Raw genomic sequence first — 20,968 nt, forward strand, 5'->3', positions numbered from 1 at the left:
TGTTCTGTTTATTATTCTTTTATTTGAATTATTTGTCTCTGTAATTTGTATCTAACTGAGTCTATCCATAGATGCAGTCTTAGAATTGGAAAGGAAGCTTAAAAGGTTTAGTAAATCGTGTTACGAAAGGACCTTAACAAAGTGCCCACTGTCGACCGTTGTGTGCTGACCGGGTCACTTCACAAGCGTTCCTGTCAGGGATCCTCACAAACGCTGTAAAGTTCACTTGATGAAGCCCATGTTGATCACAAGGGCACTGAAACTCAGGGAGCAGGTGACTCAGCCAGGATTCCTGAAGGGTCGTCATCGTGCTGAGCACAGGAGGTATCAGGGCTTTGCAGGGTCTCCCCGTACCGCCCGGCACTGGACCCGCAGGGCCTTCACACCTTTGCTCCCGGTTGGCTGGCAGCAGCACGCGCGCATTAGAATGTGTGCCGTGGAGGATGTCAGGTGAGACCTCTGAGGATCACATAAGATGGTGGCGGTCAGGGTGCATTCAGTGCAGGATGCCTTCCGTGGAGATGAGCTTTCTCCAGTGTCACGTCAGCTTAAAAGGCAGATGAAACAGATGTCTGTCCCCGAGGTACTCATTCTGGCTGTTGGGAAGAGAGAAGCCAAGTGCAGCCTCACCATGGGGCTGATGCCAGGAAGCATGTGGTAGGGACACATGGTCAGTCCGGTGCCTGCAGGGTGGGGGCAGAGGTGGGGACGGTATTACAGCTGAGAGATGAGGTGGAGGGCAAAGCGGGTGAGATGCCTGGCAGAGCATCCCTGTGCCGATAAGTGAGCTGGGGAACACAGGGGCAAGGAGAGAGGCAGCGGAGCTGAGTCCAGGACGCACGTCTGGGGCCCCAGGCAGCCAGCAGAGCCCTCACGAGAGGTTAATTCTGTGAGTTGCAGCAAAAGGCAAGCAGGCTGGTAATTTAACTTGTCCCATGAAGAGTAACAGGCACGCGCTCATTTCTTCTTCAGTGTTTATCTTTTCAATTAGCCAACTTTTAGTTCCAAGGAAGGGCCAACAGCCCTAGTACCCAAAAGTCACCCCATCTGCATAGCAGTAAATTTCCGTGAACCCAAGGCAGGCACATGTAGCCGTCTGTAACTAAACGGGGAATCGCTTCCTACACGCTCACTCCGAATTCATCTGTGTCTTCTTCAAGATGTGTAGTTATCGACCTCTAATATGCGCTGGGTGGAGGAAAGAGTCACAGCAACAAGGATCAGCATATTTCTTGGCCTCCAAGACCTGAAAGTCTCGAGTAGATGAAGTGCTGTTACCCTTTTGCTTATTGGAAAACACATCCCAATTGAAAGAGAGGCAAGACATGCCTTCGTGACTTCTATCCTAGCCCAGAAAGAGTAAAATTCTTATGAGCAACAGTTTTGTTGTTGTTGTTGTTGTTTTGTTTTTGAGACAGAGTCTCACTCTGTTGCCCAGTCTGGAGTGCAGTGGTGAGATCTCAGCTCACTGTGACCTCCACCTCCCGGGTTCAAGCAATTCTCCCTGCCTCAGCCTCCCGAGGAGCTGGGATTATCGATGCTCACCACCATGCCTGGTTAATTTTTGTATTTTTTTTTTTTTTTTAGTAGAGATAGGGTTTCGCCATGTTGGCCAGGCTGGTCTTGAACTCCTGACCTCAGGTGATCCGCCCACCCTGACCTCTCAAAGTGCTGGGATTACAGGTGTGAGCCACCACGCTCAGCCACAACAAATATTTGCACTAATTGCTCACAACTATAATCCAAGCACTTTGGGAGGCCTAGACAGGAGGATCACTTAAGGCCAGAGGTCCAAGTCCAGCCTGGGCAACATAGCAAGACCTGTCTCTACAAAAAATAAAAACAAAATCTAGTCAGGCGTGGTGGTGCATACCTGTAGTCCCAGCTACTCAGGAGGCTGAGGTGGGAGGACTGCTTGAGCCAAGGAGTTTGAGGCTGCAGTGGGCTATTATGGCCCCTACACTGTGGTCTGGGCAATAGAATTGAGACTTCATCTCAAAAAAAAATCTAGTAAATTATATGTAAATCTTATAAATGGAGCTATTACAATATTGGACTGATACAAATATACTTGTTGAACCGAACTGATCATATCATATGTCTACATTCTTATGTGATGCAAAATAAATCATTAGAGAAATGCTAATGAGACATGTAATCGCAATTTCTCAGGTACATGAAGTTCATTAAAATGTTAAAATTCTAGGAGACTTATAAATGGTTTCACTTCCTTATTTTTCAGAGTAAATTCTGGCTTCGGTTAATTGTAAAAAAAAAAAAAAAAAAAAAAATCTGTTCTACTCAATGCAAAGAATCCTTTTTAATCTAAAAATTAGATTTACCTCCACAAAGTGAATCTTATTCACTCTACTGCTTTGGAAAATTTTACTACTCTAGGTTGTTAAAACATCTTAATACACATAAATGCATATACATTAACATATAGTTTCCTCTTTTTAATACATCTGTGCATTTGCATCCACATTGGCATGTAATACTGTAACGGCTACAGCAGAGTAAGCTGCCCGTATGTTCACTGGGCAAATTCTGAGACATGTCTCTTTCAGGAGAAAAGGGAGATCGGCGACGGCTGTCACTCAGTGTGACATCCCTGCGCAGACACAGATTGGGATGTCTGGGGGGCGGGCAGCAGGAGCTGCAGGTTCCTCTGTCCCTCTGCCTGGTCTGTGATGCCACCACTGATCCACAGTGAGGAGCTGGGGGAGGTGGGCTGCTCTCCAGCGCCCCCACAGGCAGGGCACAGAACAACAGCCTGGCAGGGCCACAGCAAGGCTGGTGTGTTCCGCCTTTAATCACCCCAGGGCATCTCAGAACAAGAAACTTTACAGAATGTCATTTTTCTACAGTTCAGTGGGAAATTTTAAAAAGACGTCTCAAAGGTGAAAGTAAGATGTTGTAATAGAAAATTACTTCTAGTCTAAGTTACAGTCTTAAGTTCTTAAGTGCTATGAAAACCACTGATAAAAATTGCCCTAATTGGAAAAAAAAGTCACTAACACCTTTCACAGAGCTTCCTTTTTAAATTTAAATTAGTCCTTTTACATGTTTCAGTCACCTATAGTAGCTTTTACTATGATTAAGAACTCATGGCAGATCCTGCCTGGAGGTGATTTTGAACTTAACTGTTAGAAATAAAGTTGACATCTTACATTGGGAAAAATGGTGTGGACACTCTGAGTAGAAAGGAACCTTCCAGTTCATCTACTTTGAACAGCAGCTCAGGGCAGGAAGTCCCATTCACAGAAATTGGCTCTGACAGTTTACTCAGCAGACCATGGGGACTTCATTCCATGTTAGCGGAATAAGGGGTTCCTAACACAGAGCTGAAGCTTTCTTTCCTGTTACGCCAGGTTGTCCATTTACTAACATGTGTAATGCTTAATACTGAAACAGGACGTTCCATCCTGTGTAAACAAGGCCTTTTTCCTCAAGAATGAGTATGTTCTGGCCTCGCTGCCGGAACACAGAAGTATACTATTGCCATTTGGAGGCAGGCTACTTTTGGTGATGTGTGCTAACAGCTAGAAACTGCAGGAGAAAGAACCACTGACCAGTTTCGTAGCTGTTTGCCAGGTATCAGGGATGTTTTTGATTTGCTCTGGGATACAGGGCACATCTGGAACAAGAGCTGGAACTGGAGTTCCATCTGTTGATATTTACAGTAGAACACTCCCATTGCTAATAATTTATTTGCTTTCTGCCTGAGCCAAGAGGCAATCGAAAGAAATGTAATAAAAATTACCTCCTCCACATCTTTCAAGTCTTTTCTACGGTGTGGCTTTTGGTTTTCCATTTTCCAAAGGAAAAGCCATTCTAGGATGTCCAGTCACCAACCATAATGGGCCTGAATGCAGCGGTCCAGACACCAACATGGAGGTTCCACCAGTAGGACACGTATCTGTTCAGCTCTGTACTCAGAGGGGAGATAAAGAGCCCCAAGGTGTGTTTGGGGCCCTGAGACAAGTGTGGGATGAGTCCAAGACAAAGGCAGCTGTCCCCCGACCCACATTATCCACACATTGTGACAGGGGCCGTGGCGGGCACTGGGACTCCAACGACTTGGCATCGGCCCAGAGCCAGGGTCTGGGAGCCCTTTGTCCACCACTCATAGCTGCCAATCTCTGCAAGTACTCTACAGAGGCTAAAAGGGAGATCTGCAGTACAACGGCTTGGCGGTCTTTCCTCAAACGGACTTGGACTTCCCTTCATTCAGGGCTGCAGGTTCTGGGAACTGACTCCCTGAAACGGATTGAGAGCTCAGGTCTCTTTACTGTGGTAAGTCCAGTCTCTATCCACTTGGAGATTTTTCACCTACGCAAATCAATTACAACTGCAATGTATTCCCCCTCTATTTCAGTCCTAAGAACTCCGTGATCAGTTAGCCATAGCTTGATAGATCTGCAGGTCACACCATTAGCCCTGCTGCCCATGAAAGGAACCAACCCACCTGGTCTGAAGGTTCAGTGCTGCTGCTGGGCTCTGCCATCCCGTCCAGGGTCCACCATCTCTTTGGATTCCAGGAGCCACCTTCAATGGTGGCATAACCCAGTACCATGCCTGCTCAGCAGGAAAGTGCCTCAGCAGAGTTTCTGGGATGCTGGTGCTTTCCTCACTTAGGGGTTTTTCAGTCTTTTGGCAAAGAAGTGAATGTAGATGCAGCAAGGGAGCAGGTATGGGAGTAGGCACCCTACTTCCATAAACCTTTGAATTTCTTCTGGGACCGCACACCAAGGAAGCTATGGCAACTCACTCAGTGTGGCCACTGTGAGTCCTGATGTGAGTCAACTAACCAAGGAAACCAATAGAGTCTCTCTCAAGTAATTAAACAAATTCAATCCAGAGTCTCTAGTCTTTCAATCCAGAGTCTCTAGTCATTCAATCCAGAATCTCTAGTCATTCAATCCAGAATCTCTAGTCATTCAATCCAGAGTCTCTAGTCATTCAATCCAGAATCTCTAGTCATTCAATCCAGAGTCTCTAGTCATTCAATCCAGAGTCTCTAGTCATTCAATCCAGAGTCTCTAGTCATTCAATCCAGAATCTCTAGTCATTCAATCCAGAATCTCTAGTCATTCAATCCAGAGTCTCTAGTCATTCAATCCAGAGTCTCTAGTCATTCAATCCAGAGTCTCTAGTCATTCAATCCAGAATCTCTAGTCATTCAATCCAGAGTCTCTAGTCATTCAATCCAGAGTCTCTAGTCATTCAATCCAGAATCTCTAGTCATTCAATCCAGAGTCTCTAGTCATTCAATCCAGAATCTCTAGTCATTCAATCCAGAATCTCTAGTCATTCAATCCAGAATCTCTAGTCATTCAATCCAGAGTCTCTAGTCATTCAATCCAGAATCTCTAGTCATTCAATCAGAGTCTCTAGTCATTCAATCCAGAATCTCTAGTCATTCAATCCAGAGTCTCTAGTCATTGCACCCATATCAATACATTTAGTCTAATCCAACGGAGGATTCTACAGCCCTAAACACGTATTTCCACGCACAATCAAAAGTTCATTTCTGCCATTGTCATGACCATTGCATCATGGGCTAGCTCTTCTGAAATTAGGCTTCATAATAAGATTTGGGGCTAGCTGTGAGACTAGAAATATGGGGAGTGACCAGCTGCATATTGAGGACAATCAGCATTGTCCTGCCAGATTGTTGCCTCAGAAAACATAATTTTAGGATCTTTGGGCAAAAGTGACTGCCAGTAGGGGAGGAAGGTGAAGGAAAGTCAGTAGGATGTGAACGTGCAAAAGGGACACAGACATGCTGAGCTCTGTTCTCATTCCCACTCTTTACCCATCAATGCCCTAACTATAGAGAGACTCACTGCCTGATAGATAGAATTGGTCAGCCACCTACAAATTGGCCTGAGTTTTCAGAAGTCTTAATTCTGTAGTTACAAGAAATAAGGAATAATTTCAGGGGAATCCCAAAGCTCTCTAGCACTGCACTCATGGCTTAAAATGGAAATATGAGTCCCTGAGCCTTGTCATTGTCTTTCTCCATGTTCTCCACTGCAGCTTTAAGCAGCCCCTGCCCTTACCCAACAACCCAACACCTGAACTCTACCCAATAGAATTTGGTCAGGAAAATGGGAGCAGCTCCAGGAATTCCAGCTGTAACAGTTTGAAGATAGGGATAAACGGGTTCTCACCAAGTTGGGATTGCTGGAATGCAAAGGGCAGAGAATCTGCCGTCGAAAATGTGATATTCGGCCGGTGTCAGTGGCTCACTCCTGTAATCCCAGCAACTTTGGATTACTTAAGGTCAGGAGTTCGAGGCCAGCCTGGTTAACATGGTGAAACACTGTCTCTACTTAAAAAAAAGAAAATAATAATAATAATAATAATAATTAGCTGGGCATGGTGGCGGGTGCCTGTAATCCCAGCTACTCGGGAATCTGAGGCAGGAGAATCGCTTGAAACCAGGAGGCAGAGGCTGCAGTGAGCAGAGATCGTGCCACTGCACTCCAGCCTGGGCGACAGAGCGAGACTCTGTCTCAAACAACAAACACCTCCCCCCACAAAAAAGAAAATAATTGTCAGTTCTTAAGAAAAATAAAAATTGCGATTCTCATGAAAACTCTGGAACGTTTGCACATCTCCCACAGTCGACAGCGTTGAAGCTGTGGCTTTCGGGACATGCTGGGTAGCCCCACGGATGCATCTGCCCAAGGGTGTGCTTATCTGACTTCAAAAACGGTTGGCATCTCCTCTTTACCTCCCAGATCTTTAATGAGTTTCTTTCAGCAAACTCTCAGCCTGAGACATATGGGAAAGGATCTGGAGAAACATAGAACCTGGTTTCTTTTTCTGCTTTGAGAAGGGAAAGGGTTGCTGAGTTGACAACAGACAACCCAGCCAGCCATAAGAGTGCAACTGGTCAGAAATGGATAGACCCGCCTGGCAGAAATAAGAAAGGACATAGCAAATTTCAGCAGCATCATCAATCCACTGCATGTAATGGACATCTACAGACTACTTCACCCATTCTTCTGAAGATCACATGAAGAATTCACCAAGACAGACCACATGCTGGGCCATGAAAACACACTTTTACAAATTTAAAAGAACAGATATCGTATTAGTTTGTTTGCACGCTGCTGATGAAGACAGACCTGAGACTAGGTAATTTATAAAGAAAAAGAAGCTTAATAGACTCACAGTTCTATGTGGCCGGGGAGGCCTTAGGATCATGGTGGAAGGTGAAAGGCACATCTTACATGGTGGCAGACAAAAAAGAATGAGAAACAAGAAAGAGGGGTTTCCCCTTATGAAACTGTCAGATCTCGTGAGACTTATTCACTACCACGAGAACAGTATGGAAAAAACGGCCCCCGTGATTCAATTACCTCCCACCAGATCCCTCCCATAACACATGGGAATTATAATCCAAGATGAGATTTGGGTGGGGACACAGCCAATCCGTATCAGATATTATACAGTGTCTAGTCTTAACCATAATGGAATTAAACTAGGGTTCAATAACAGATTGCTGAGAAGTCACAAAATGCTTGGAGAGTAAACAGTACACTTCTAAATAACACACTGGTCAAAGAATAAATCTCAATAGAAATCTTAAAAATATTTTCAACTAAAACAAAATAATCATACAACTTATCAAAATTTGTGGCATGCAGTAAAAGCAGTGCTTAGAGAGAAATATATAGAATTGAAAGCATATATTAGAAGAAATGTCAAAAATTAATCATCTAAGCTTTCACCTTAGGAAACTAGAAAAAGAGAAGCAATTTAAACCCAATGTAAGTAGAGGACAATAAATGATGAAAATTACAGAAGAAATCAGGGACTGAAGACAGGAAATCAAGATAGAAAAAAAAACTATTTCTTTGAAAATATAAACAAACTTATAAGCCAATAGCCAGGCTACATACGCAGAAAGAGAACACAAGTTAATATTATTAGAAATCAAAGAGAGGATATTACTATAGATTCTATCGAGATTGCGTACACCTTTGTGCTGACGAATTTGATAACCTAGATGAAATGCACCAATTCCTTAAAAAGCACAATCTGCCAAAACTTACGCAATAAAATACAGACAGTCTAGATTGGCCTACGTCTATTAAATGAATTAAATCAATAGTTAATAACTTCCTCAAACAGAAAATGCCAGGCCAGACAGGTTCCCTGGTGAGTTCTACCAAACAGTACAGCAGAAATTATACCAATTGTCTACAATCACTTTCAGAGAACAGAAACAGAAGGAATACTTCCTGGTGCATTCTATGAGGCCAGATTTATCACAATACCAAAACCAGATGAAGACATTATGAGAAAAGAAAATTATAGACCAGTGTCTCTCATGAACATAGATGCAAAAAATCCTCAACAAAATATTAGCAAATGGAATTCAACAATGTATAAAAAGAATTACCACAACCAAGTGGAGTTTTTTGCAGCTATGCAAGACTAGTTCAGCATTTGGAAATTAATGTAATTCATCACATTAACAAACTAAAGAAGAAAACCCTAATGATCATAAAAATGGATGCAGGAAAAGCATTCCACAAAACCCAACATTCATTTTGTGATATAAACTCTCAGTAAGCTAACAGTAGAGAAGGACCTCCTTAACTTGATAAAGATTAGCTACAAAAAATCCCACAGCTAACAACATGGATAATGGTGAGAAACTAGATGATTTCCCACCAAGATCAGGAACAATATAAGGATGTCCCTTCTCATCAGTTCTTTTCAACATCATACTGAAAGCTCTTGGCTGTAGAATGCAAGGTTATTTATTATACACAGTTTAATTGCCTTCCTATGTACCAGAAATGAAAAAGTAAAAGTGGGCTTTGAAATTTTAAAAGTACAATACCATTTACATTAGCACTAAAAGAAATAAAATACTTAGGTGTAAATATAACAAAATATGTATAATGTCTAAATGAGGTGAACTGCAAAACTCAGATGAAAGAAATCATAGAAAAAAATAAATGAAGAAGATAGTCTATGTTCATGAATAGGGAGACTCAATATTGTTAAGATTTCAGTTCTCTCCAACTTGATCTGTAGATTCAATACAATATCAACCAAAATTCTAGCAAACAGTTTTGTGGATATTGACAAATTGATTCTAAAGTTTATATGGAGATGGAAAGGCTAGAATAGCCAATGCAATATTGAAGTAGAACAAAGTTGGAGGCTTGACACTTCCTGATTTTAAGACTTACTATAAAGCTAATTTAATCAAGATAGTGTGGTATTGCTGCAAGAATAGACAAATCGATTAATGGAATGTAATAGCCCAGAAATAGAACCACATAAATATAGTCAACTTCTCCTTCATGGAAGTGCAAAAACATTACAATGGGGAAAAGGCAGTCTTCAACAAATTGACATCTGCATGTACAAAAATGAATCTAGACATAGACCTTACACCCTCCATAAAAATAACTCAAAGTGAATCATAGATTTAAATGTAAAATGCAAAACAATAAAACTCCTGGAAGATAACAGAGGAAAATCTGTATAACCTTGGGTTGGGCAATGACTTTCTAGATAAAACACCAAAGCCGCAGTCCATGAAAGAAATAATTGATAAGATGGACTTCATTAAAATTAAATATGGGCCAGGTGCGGTAGCTCAAGCCTGTAATCCCTGCACTTTGGGAGGCCGAGACAGGCGGATCACGAGGTCAGGAGATCGAGACCATCCTGGCTAACCCGGTGAAACCCCGTCTCTACTAAAAATTACAAAAAACTAGCTGGGCAAGGTGGCGGGCGCCTGTAGTCCCAGCTACTCAGGAGGCTGAGGCAGGAGAATGGCGTAAACCCGGGAGGCGGAGCTTGCAGTGAGCTGAGATCCGGCCACTGCATTCCAGCCTGGGCGACAGAGCAAGACTCCGTCTCAAAAAAAAAAAAAAAATTAAATTAAATATGTTTTTCTCTGCAAAAGATACTGCCAGGCGAATGAAAAGACAAGCCACAGACTGGGATAAAATATTTGCAAAATATATGTCTGATAAAATACTGTTATCCAAGTTATGGAAAGAACTATTAAAACTCAACAATAAGAAAAGAAACAAACCAATTATAAAAATTGTACAAAGACCTTAACAGATACCTCACCTAAGAAGATAGGCAGATGTGAAGTATAGGAAAAGATGCTTCACGTCATCTGTCATCAGGGAATGTAAATTATCACAACAGTAGGACAACTGTTGTAGGTGAGGATGTGGAGCAACAGGAACTCTCACTCATTGCTGGTGAGAGTGCAAAATGGTTTGGCCACTTTGGAAGACAGCTTGGCAGTTTCTGAGAAAGTTAAATATACTTTTACCATGTGATCCAGCAATTTTGCTCTTTTATATTTACCTAAATGAGTTGAAAACTTAATTTCGCACAAAAACATGCATGCAGATGATTATAGCAGCTTTATTCCCAGTTTCCAAAACTTGGAAGCAACCAAGATGTCCTTCAGTAGGTCAATGGATAAGTAAATTGTGATTCACCCAGACAAAGGCATATGATCTGCACTAAAAAGAAATGAGCTATGAAGCTATGCAAAGGCTTAGAGGTACCTTAAATGAACATTATTCCCAAGTGAAAGAAGCCAAAAAGCCTGCATGATGTATTATTACACATAGATGACATCCTAAAAAAAAAAAAACAAAACTATGGAGACAAGAAAGAGGTTAGTGGTTGCCAGGGATTGGGAGGAGGGAGGCATGACTGGGCAGAATAGAAAGAATTTCTAGAGCAGTGAAACTATTCTGTATGATAATTCAGTGGTGAACATGTCTCGTTAAAAATTTGTCCAAATCCATAGAATGCACAACATCGAGAGTAAACCCTAATGTCAACTACGGACTTTGGGTGACAATAATGTGTCAGTGTAGTTCACGGATTATAAGAAATGTTCCCTCTGGTGGAGATACTGGTAGTGGATGGGGCTATGTGTGTGTGTGGGAAGGGTTTGTGGGAAATCTCTGTACCTTCTGCTCAATTTTGTGGTGAACCTAAAACTGCTGTAAACATATAAAGTCCTTTTTTTTTGTTGTTAAAAAAAAAAAAAGGACAATTGAGTAAGCCATTAGGGAAAAATGGAGAATGTGCTGACTTAAGATATTTAATTAAATGGTTGTCAGATGTATGTGTTTATGTGAACACGTGTGTACTCATGAGTGTATGGCATGTTTATGCTTGTGTGTGTATCACTTTGTGTCCATGGGTGTGTTTGTGTGTGTTTGCATCTGTGCTCTGGAAGGAACTGGCAGGCTCTGTGGTTGGTAACCCCCAGACCTAAGTCATCTGAGAAGGGGAAGAAATGAAAATATGTTGGTAAAGGGACAAGGGGATGTCAGGAGGTCCAGAGTCAGCCCTGGGGCTGAGCCTGTGAGTTCCTGTCTGTGCCACCGGCCTTTCTGGACTAGGATTTTCATTATCTTTGTGTTAATGCTCAGTTTGGCTCCCAGACATTTTGCAAACACCTGTAATGTGTTTTTATCCTAAAGAGGACCTTTCAGTGGATCATCCTGTGTGGCTCTGCCTTCCTCTGATGGAGGCTTTATTTTTCATCAGCCTTTTCTCAAAAATCAGAAAATCAAGTCTCAGGAATAGTAAATGACTCACAGCAGGCTGTGAAGTTATCATACAATGGAATCAAACCCCAAACTTAGCTGTGAGGACCCCAGATCTGCCCACACCCCCCAGCAAACCACAGACCCAGCTGTGAGGACCCTGGACCTCCCCATACTTTGCTTCTGCCTCCTCAGCTTTGCTGGCAGAGATGCTGAACAGAAAAGAGGGTGCTTTCTTTTTGTTTCTTAGAAATTTATTTATTTCCTTGAATTCTGTTCTTTTCAATAAGTTCTTGATTCCCCCTAAGATGAGTCCTTATCAAAAAGGCCTTTGCAAGAGAAAACACACAAACACACACATAGATACACACACACCCTTTATATACATATATATGAAAAGGAGTTTATTAAGGAGTATTAAATAGGATATATGTATCGTATTAGTTCTCTCCCTCTAGAGAACCCTGACTAATACAGATTTTGGTACTGGGAGTGGTTCTAGAGAAACAGAATATTGAGGTTGGCGTTTTTTCACTGGTGTTAGGGTTTCTGGAGTTGGATGCTTAAAATGATTAGAGCCCAAAATGATAAGAACTATACTTCTGATAGTTTGGAGAACACTCATAGTCCTCAGCTTGAACTGTTTAGAGATTTATGTAAAATAAATGCATTTGACACTCCTGATTCACTGCTCGTGAGAGGCAAGGAGTTTAGTGACTCTATACATAATACCTTTGACCATATGTGGAGAACCAAGGAATGTAACGAAGCTGGTCTTGCTCCTAACTTCACTGGACAAAGTGATAAAAGCAAATGATGAACTCAGGGATTCTAACTCCCCTCTTCAGAGGCAGACACTGAGCCTCAAATCTGCTAAGATATCAACTCCCCAGCTTTGTGCCCTGAGTGACAGTCTTATCTCCTGTAGAAAAAGAGCTGGAATTTTGGAAAATTAGACACAAGGTCTTATCGTGTGAGTGGCTGACCTGCAATGAAAGGTGCATGCACAGCCTCTCCAGGTGTCTCGTGTTAAAAGTGAGAGCGTTGATTGGAAAAGAAGGGGGCCCTGTAACTTGGAATGGGGACATTTGGGAGGACTCTGATGAAGCTGAGGACACTGAGCTTATAAACTCTGATGAGCCTTTCTTGCCAGAAGAAACATCTTCCCCATCCCCAGTAGTGGCAACATCCCCACTCCCTGACCCACGCTGCCATCAGCCTTTCCACTTTTGCCGAAGGAGATAAACCCTGTGCTGCCTGAGGCAACGGTGATGGCCTCCCCCAAGGCAGTTGCCAGGCAAGATAATGTTGATTCTCCTCAGAAGCCACCCCCAACACCCTGGTTTGCTTCTAGACCTATCACTAGACTAAAGTCCTGGCAGGCCCCTAAAGGTGAGGTTCAGGGTGCGAGCCATGGGGAGGTGTGCTACACTCGTAAAGGACTGCTTTTCTAATTTATATAAGCAGAAATATGGAGAACAGGCCTATTCATAATGGATATTAAGGATGTGGGACGATGGTGGAAGGAACATAGAGTGGGATGAAGATGAATTTATTGATTTGGACCCACCAAGTAGGGATTCTGCATTTAATGTTGTAGCTCAGGATGTTAAAAAAGGTTCTAATAGTTTATTTGCTTTGTTAGCTGAAACATGGATTAAAAGATGGCCCACCGTGAATAAGCTGGAAATGCCTGATCTCCCTTGGTTTAATATAGAGGAAGGGATGCAAAGGCTTAGGGAGATTGGGATGGTGAAGTGGCTTAGACACTTTAGACCAACTCATCCCAGCTGGGAGGGTCCAGAATTTATACCCTTGACTAATGCCTCGTGAAATAGATTTGTGAGGGCAACACCTGCATCTTTGAAGAGCCCTGTAACTGCTCTTCTCTGTATGTCACATCTGACAGTGGGAGCTGCAGTCACTCAACTACAAAATTTAAATACAATAGAAACAATTGGATCCTGAGGTGGCAGGAGCCAAGTAGCAGCACTCAGCGCATCAAAGGCAAGGTGGGCATAGCTATCGTAATGGACAGTAGAGGCAAAGGAGTAATCAGAATAGTCTGAGAGCTCTGGCCTTGGCTAATCACGGTTTTCCCAGAAGTGAAATTGATAGGAAGCCTACTACATTTCTATTTAATTTATGTAAGCAGAAAACTTCCAGGTCAAATGGACAAAGGACTCTTTTCAATTATAACAACAGAGAATCATGGCCCCTCAATCAATTTCCAGACCTGAGCCAGTTTACAAACCCAGGACCCCTTGAAAGAAGGGAGGCTCGGTCCCCTTGAGGAAGGACCCATCACACTACTGACAACTTATGCAGTGAATCTTTCTCCCACTCTTCCCCAAGGAGACCTCCAGCCTTTTACCAGATTAACTGTGCACTGCGGAAAGGGAAATGATCAGACATTTTGGGAACTACTGGACACTGGCTCTGAGCTGACGTTGATTCCAGGGGACCCACAATGTCATTTGGTCCTCCAGTTAAAAGTAGGGGCTTATGGAGGTCAGGTAATTAATGGAGTTATAGCTCAGATCTGACTTACAGTGAGTCCAGTGGGTCCCTGGACTCATCCTGCAGTCATTCCCTCAGAGCCAGAATCCATAATTGGCAAAAACGTCCTTAGCATCTGGCAGAAACCCCACATTGGCTCCCTAACTGGCAGGGTGAGGGATGTTATGGTGGGAAAGGCCAAGTGGAAGCCATTAGAGCTGCCTCTACCTAGAAAAATAGTAAATCAAAAACAATATCGCATCTCTGGAGGGATTGTTGAGATTGCTGCCACCATCAAGGACTTGAAAGATGCAGGGGGTGATCCCCACCTCATCTCCATTCGACTATCCTATTTGGCCTGGCAGAAGGCAGATGGATCTTGGAGAAGGACAGTAGATTATCGTAAGCTTAACAGAGTGGTGACTCCAACTATAGCTGCTGCACCAGATGTGGTTTCATTGCTTGAGCAAATTAACTCATCTCCTGGGACCTGGTGTGCAGCCATTGACTTGGCAAATGCCTTTCTCTCCATTCCTGTCCATGAGGCCCACCAGAAGCAATTTTCCTTCAGCTGGCAAGGCAAGGAATATACCTTTACTGTCCTACCTCAGGGGTGTATCAACTCCCCGGCTTTGTGTCAAAATCTTATTCAGAGAGACCTTGATCACTTCCACAAGATAGCACATTTGTCCATTACATTGATGACATTATGTATCCAGTGAGCAAGAAGTAGCAAACACTGGACTTATTGGTGAGATATTCACCTGCCGGAAGATGGAAAATAATTCCAGCTAAAATTCAGAAACTTTCTACCGCAGTAAAATTTATTGGGGTCCAGTGGTGTGGGGTCTGTCAAAATATTCTTTCTAAGGTGAAGGATAAGTTGCTGCGTTTGGCACCTCCTACAACCAAGAAAGAGGCACAATGCCTAGTGGGCCCATTTGGATTTTGGAGGCAACACATTCCTCATTTGGGTGTGTTAATCCTGCCCTTTCATGAAGTGACCTAAAAGGCTCCCAGTTTTGAGTGGGGTCCAGAACAGGAGAAGGCTCTGCAACTGGTCCAGGCTGCTGTGCAAGCTGCTCTGCCACGTGGGCCATATGATCGGGAAGATCCAATGGTGCTTGAGGTCTCAGCAGCAGATTGGGATGCTGTTTGGAGCCTCTGGCAGACCCCCATAGGTGAATCACAGCAGAGACTTCTAGGATTTTGGAGCAAGTCCGTGCCATTTTCTGCAGATAACTTCTCTCCATTTGAGAGACAGCTCTTGGCCTGTTACTGGGCTTTGGTGGAAACTGAACATTTGACTCTGGGTCATCAAGTCACCATGCAATCTGAACTCTCATTAACTGGGTGCTTTATGACCCATCTTGCCATAAAGTGGGTCATGTACAGCAGCATTCCATCATCAAATGGAAGTTGTATATACGTGACTGGGCTTAAGCAGGTCCTGAAGGCACAAGTAAGTTACATGAAGAAGTGGCTCAAATGCCCATGGTCTCCACTCCTGCCACCTGCCTTCTCTCCCCAGCCCGCACTGATGGCCTCATGGGGGGTTCCCTATGAGCATCTGACAGAGGAAGAGAAGACTAGGGCCTGGTTCACAGATGGTTCTGCACGATATGCAGGCACCACCCAAAAGTGGACAGCTGCAGCACTAGAGCCCCTTTCTAGGACATCCCTGAAGGACAGCAGTGAAGGGAAATCTTCCCAGTGGGCAGAACTTCGAGCAGGACACCTGGTTTTGCATTTTGCCTGGAAGGAGAAATGGCCAGATGCCCGTTTATATACTGGCTCATGGGCTGTAGTCAATGGTTTGGCTGGATGGTCAAGGACTTGGAAGAAGCATGATTGGGAAATTGTTGACAAAGAAAGTTGGGGAAGAGGGATGTGGATGGACCTCTCTGAGTGATAAAAACTGTGAAGATATTTGCATCTTGTGTGAGTGCTCAACAACAGGTAACCTCAGCAGAGGAGGATTTTAATAATTAAGTGGATAGGATGACCTATTTTGTGGGCACCACTCAGCCTCTTTCCCCAGCTACCCCTGTCATGACCCATGAGCCCATGAACAAAGTGGCCATGGTGGCTGGGATGGAGGTTACACATGGGCTCAGCAACATGGACTTCCATTCACCAAGGCTGACCTGGCTACAGCCACTGCCGAGTGCCCAGTTTGCCCGCAGCAGAGACCAACACTGAGCCCTTGATATGGCACCATTCCTGGGGGTGATCAGCCAGCTCCCTGGTGGCAGGTTGATTATATTGGATCTCTTCCATCATGGAAAGGGCAGAGGTTTGTCCTCACTGGAATGGATACTTACTTCAGATATGGGTTTGCCTATCCTGCATGCAATGCTTCTGCCAAGACTACCACCTGTGGACTTTTGAAATCCCTTATCCACTGTCAGGTATTCCACATAGCATTGCCTCTGACCAAGGCACTCACTTAATGGCTGACAAAGTGCGGCAGTGGGATCATGCTCATGGAATTCACTGGTCTTACCATGTTCCCCATCATCCTGAATCAGCTGATTGATAGAATAGTGGAATGGCCTTTTGAAGTCACAATTACAGCACCAACTGGATGACAATACTGTGCAGGGCTGGGGCTGGCCAAGTTCTCCAGAAGGCTGTGTATGCTCTGAATCAGTGTCCAATATATCGTCCCGTTTCTCCCATAGCCAGGATTCACGGGCCGAAGAATCAAGGTGGTGAGTGGAAGTGGCACCACTCACCAACACCCCTCATGATCCTCTAGCAAAATTTTTGCTTTCAGTTTCCAGGACATTACATTCTGCTGGCCTAGAGGTCTGATTTCCAGGAGGAGGAATGCTGCCACCAGAAAACACAAGGACAATTGCATTAAACTGGAAGTTAAGATTGCCACCTGGACACTTTGGGCTCCTCCTACCTTTAAGTCAACAGGCTAAGAAGAGAGTCACAGTGTTGGCTGGGATGATTGACCCAGACTAAGATGAAATCAGTCTACTGCTCCACAACGGAGGTGAGGAAGAGTATGCAAGGATTACAGGAGCTCCATTAGGGCATCTCTTAGTATTACCACGCCCTGTGATTCAGATCAATGGGAAACTGCAACAGCCCAATCCAGGCAGGACTACAAATGGGCCAGACCCTTCAGGAATGAAGGTTTGGGTCACTCTACCAGGAAAAAAAAACATGACCTGCTGAGGTGCTTGCTGAAGGCAAAGGGAATACAGAATGGGCAGGAGAAGAAGTTAGTCATCAATACCAGCTACGACCATGGGACCAGCTGCAGAAATGAGGACGTAATTGTCATGAGTATTTCCTCCTCCTTTTGTTAAAAACATGTTTGTGCATGTCTACACTTGTACTAAGAAAATATCTTCACTGTATTTCCTTTCTCCTTTATCATGTGACATAAGATTTATTGACTTCGTACCAGCATTTAAGTATTGTTAACTTTATATAACAGCATTTGGGTTGGGGATTGGTACATTTCCAGTTGTACCAAGGATAGTTGTATTATGTTAGGTGTAATTATAATCTCATTATTGCCTATATTGGAGGATTATTTTTTATCTCAGGAGATGTATATGGATTCAGGTTGACAAGGGGTGGGCTCGTGATGGTTAATACTGAGTGTCAACCTGATTGGATTGAAGGATGCAAATTGTTGATCCTCATTGTATCTGTGTGAGTGTTGCCAAAGGAGATGAACATTTGAGTCAGTGGGCTGGGAAAGGCAGACCCACCCTTAATCTGGGTGAGCACCATTTCATCAGCAGCCAGCACGGCCAGAATATAAAGCAGGCAGAAGAATGTGAAAAGGCTAGATTGGCCTAGCCTCCCAGCTTACATCTTTCTCCCACACTAGATGCTTCCTGCCCTCGAACATCAGACTTCAGGTTCTTCAGCTTTGAAACTCAGACTGGCTTCCTTGCTCCTCGGCGTGCGGACAGCCTATTGTGGGTCCTTGTGATGTTATGAGTTAATACTCCTTAATAAACTCCCCTTACTATGTACATCTGTCCTATTAGTTCTGTTTCTCTAGAGAACCCTGACGAATACCCAAGTATGGGGGGTAAGAGTCACCAAGAAAACCTGCAGATAATGATGTAAATTGTTCCACACAGGGAAGGAAATCTTTGATGGTCAACAGAGTGAGGCTAACACAAAAATAATGATTAACTGCAGTTGCATGGCATGGAATGTGGTATTGCCCAGACATGATTGTTCCATGTGAAAGTAATTATCTTCACAAATATTATTCTGAAAACATTGCTGCTAATAACCATTAATTTTAAGTATGTGAAATTTTCAGAGGCAATTGAAGCAATAGAGGTCTGAATGTGATTTTAAAAGAAGAGAACCAATTACTTGAAGAATTCATCTGTTTTTGCATTGTAAGGACCGAAGTAGTAACCTTGTCTAGAAGAAAGGGTGCTGGAATGAATGAGCTGGTGGTTGCATTTTTCTGGCTCCTGGCTCCTTGTCGGCTTCCTCTAGGTGGAGCACTACTCGCTGCTGGAAAACCAATCCCAGGAGGTGGTGCAATTACAGGGGGCCCTGCAGGAGGGTCAGATGAGTGAGAGCAGAAACATTGTGAGGCGGTGCCATTCAAAATGAAAGTGTTGGACAATTGCGAAATATGGAATGACCTTAGTGATTTCCTGGTTGGTCCAACTCCTTGTTTCCCACATGGGGAAGAGAGGGCCTGACAGCTCTTCATGTTTGCAAGGACGTGAAGGCAACATCACCTTGTGTTCCTGGGGCAGCCCAGGTACGTGCTTCACAGAAGTGGGAACCTGGAGCTGGGGAGGCTGCGGGGCTGCTGTGTGTGTTTTGTGTTAGGCCCAGCACCAGGTTGAGCAGGAGTCAGCTAAGGACCTGCCTATGAGCTCTTCATGCTGAAGATGCCAGCTTGCTACGGCCCTCACTACTGACCTGTGTGTTACCTGACACTAAGCCTGAGCTCCCAGGGCGAGATGCACCTGTGGTTTGGAGAGGGTTCCCCCCGCTCCTTGCGTGATCACCCAGATGATGAAGCCAGCATGAGATGAGAGTGAACACGTGCAGGGGCTGCTCTCTTGAGGCCCTTTGGATGTTTTTCTGAGCCGGGCTCACACAGAGGGGCTTTCAGGAGTCAAGGAATGGAAACAAGGAAGTGGGGAGAGAGGTGAAGGTGGAGAGAAGGGAGGAAGGGGCCTTCCTGCTGAGCCCACCCTCTGCAGGTGCCTCCTGCCCTGGTGTCACAGCCTGGCAGGTGCACCCTCTGCAGATGAAAGGGACAGGCGTCTTGAGGTCTCACGGCTGCTCGAGGCTTCTGGGCATTGCCCCTTTCCCTACAAATAACAAACAATGACTGTTGTCAGGCACCATGGAGTGGGGTACACCATGAAGGTATTTCATGGTGCCATTCCCTGGAAGGTATTTAAAACGAGTCTTGTGAACATGAATTTGGAAAGCAAAGTAAATTATTATTATGGGTTCCATGGTTCATACACCAGGGGTCACTGGGCAAGTTGACAGTTAGATTGAAATAAAACATACATGTTCTTCTTGTCGAACATACGTGGTTTGTGTGTGTGTGTATGTGTGTGTGTGAGTGATGGGGAGCATATGTGGTTTGTGTGTGTGTGTGAGTGTGTGTGTGTGTGATGGGGAGCATATGTGGTGTGTGTGTGTGTGAGAGAGATGGGGAGCATATGTGGTTTGTGTGTGTGTGTGTGTGTGATGGGGAGCATATGTGGTGTGTGTGTGTGTGAGTGTGTGTGTGTGTGTGATGGGGAGCATATGTGGTGTGTGTGTGTGTGTGTGAGAGAGTGATGGGGAGCATATGTGGTTTGTGTGTGTGTGTGTGAGTGTGTGTGTGTGTGATGGGGAGCATATGTGGTGTGTGTGTGTGTGTGAGAGAGAGTGATGGGGAACATATGTGGTTTGTGTGTGAGTGTGTGTGTGTGTGTGTGTGTGTGTGAGAGTGATGGGGAGCAGTGAGGCTTAGCTGGGTGAGGAGGGTGAGAGTTGGTCAATGAGATTGTGTGGAGGTTGCAGTTCGGGGAATTGCCCCGTAGCTGAGCTAAGTTTGTCTTTTCATTGTACAAAGGAAGAGATGTTGGAAGTGGCCAAGGATTGTGAATAGGATTAGAAAAAAGGACAGTTGTGAATACACACAGGAGAAAGGAAGCAACAGCATCAGAAGATTAAAACTCTACTCAGGGCTTTGCCACTTATTTTTGTCCATGAGCACATTACACAATTACCAAGACCTCTGTGGGTTAATCTGTAAAGTCAAGTCCTAATGTGCTTTTCCCAGCAAGAATCTATGAGCAGCAGTGGTTTGGAAAACCCTATCCACCATGTCTTTTCTAGGTTCAGGTGGCGACATTACTCCTACCCACCCTCAACAGATCGATGAAGCTGGTTAGCTTTTTATTTGACACTTCTCCATTATTAAAATTGCATTCACGGATGAAATAGTGTTCTTTAAATATTTCACAATCACAAATCTCTTAGCGAATAGTGACTTAATGTAACAGCAAGCATTTGAAGGTTTAGGGAACTATTTTGAGAGGTTGGTTTTAAATGCAGGGATCTCAGGGAAGGAAACCCCTGGTAGAGGTCTGTGTGAAATTGCCTATTCTCATGGTTCTAGTGTTCTAACAAGCAAACGTATCTGTCATCTCCACTTGCCTCCTAGAGATCTGCGGGCAGTGCTAACAAGCATCTTACTTTGTATCTATTGGGGATCAAAAAGGCTGTCTGTCACTCACAGTGAGTGACGTGTATAAAAGCAAATTTGCCATTTGCAGCCCACGTCGCTGGTTTTCCCTGCCACAGCACCAGTGGTCAGGCCTGGGCACACATCTTCATAAGACATTTCATTGGCTCTAATTGGTGGGTGACGTGCAGCCCAG

At 44.0% G+C, this 20,968-nt stretch overlaps 1 protein-coding gene across 5 annotated transcripts in view; it reads left to right on the forward strand.

Moving 5' to 3' along the window:
- Positions 1-20,968, forward strand: part of SNTG2 (syntrophin gamma 2) — a 378,883-nt gene that overhangs the window by 169,736 nt on the left and 188,179 nt on the right. The gene's annotated exons all lie outside the window — the stretch shown is intronic.

Source organism: Chlorocebus sabaeus, chromosome 14 (genome assembly GCF_047675955.1).
Source record: "Chlorocebus sabaeus isolate Y175 chromosome 14, mChlSab1.0.hap1, whole genome shotgun sequence".
Taxonomy (NCBI): Eukaryota; Metazoa; Chordata; class Mammalia; order Primates; family Cercopithecidae; genus Chlorocebus; species Chlorocebus sabaeus.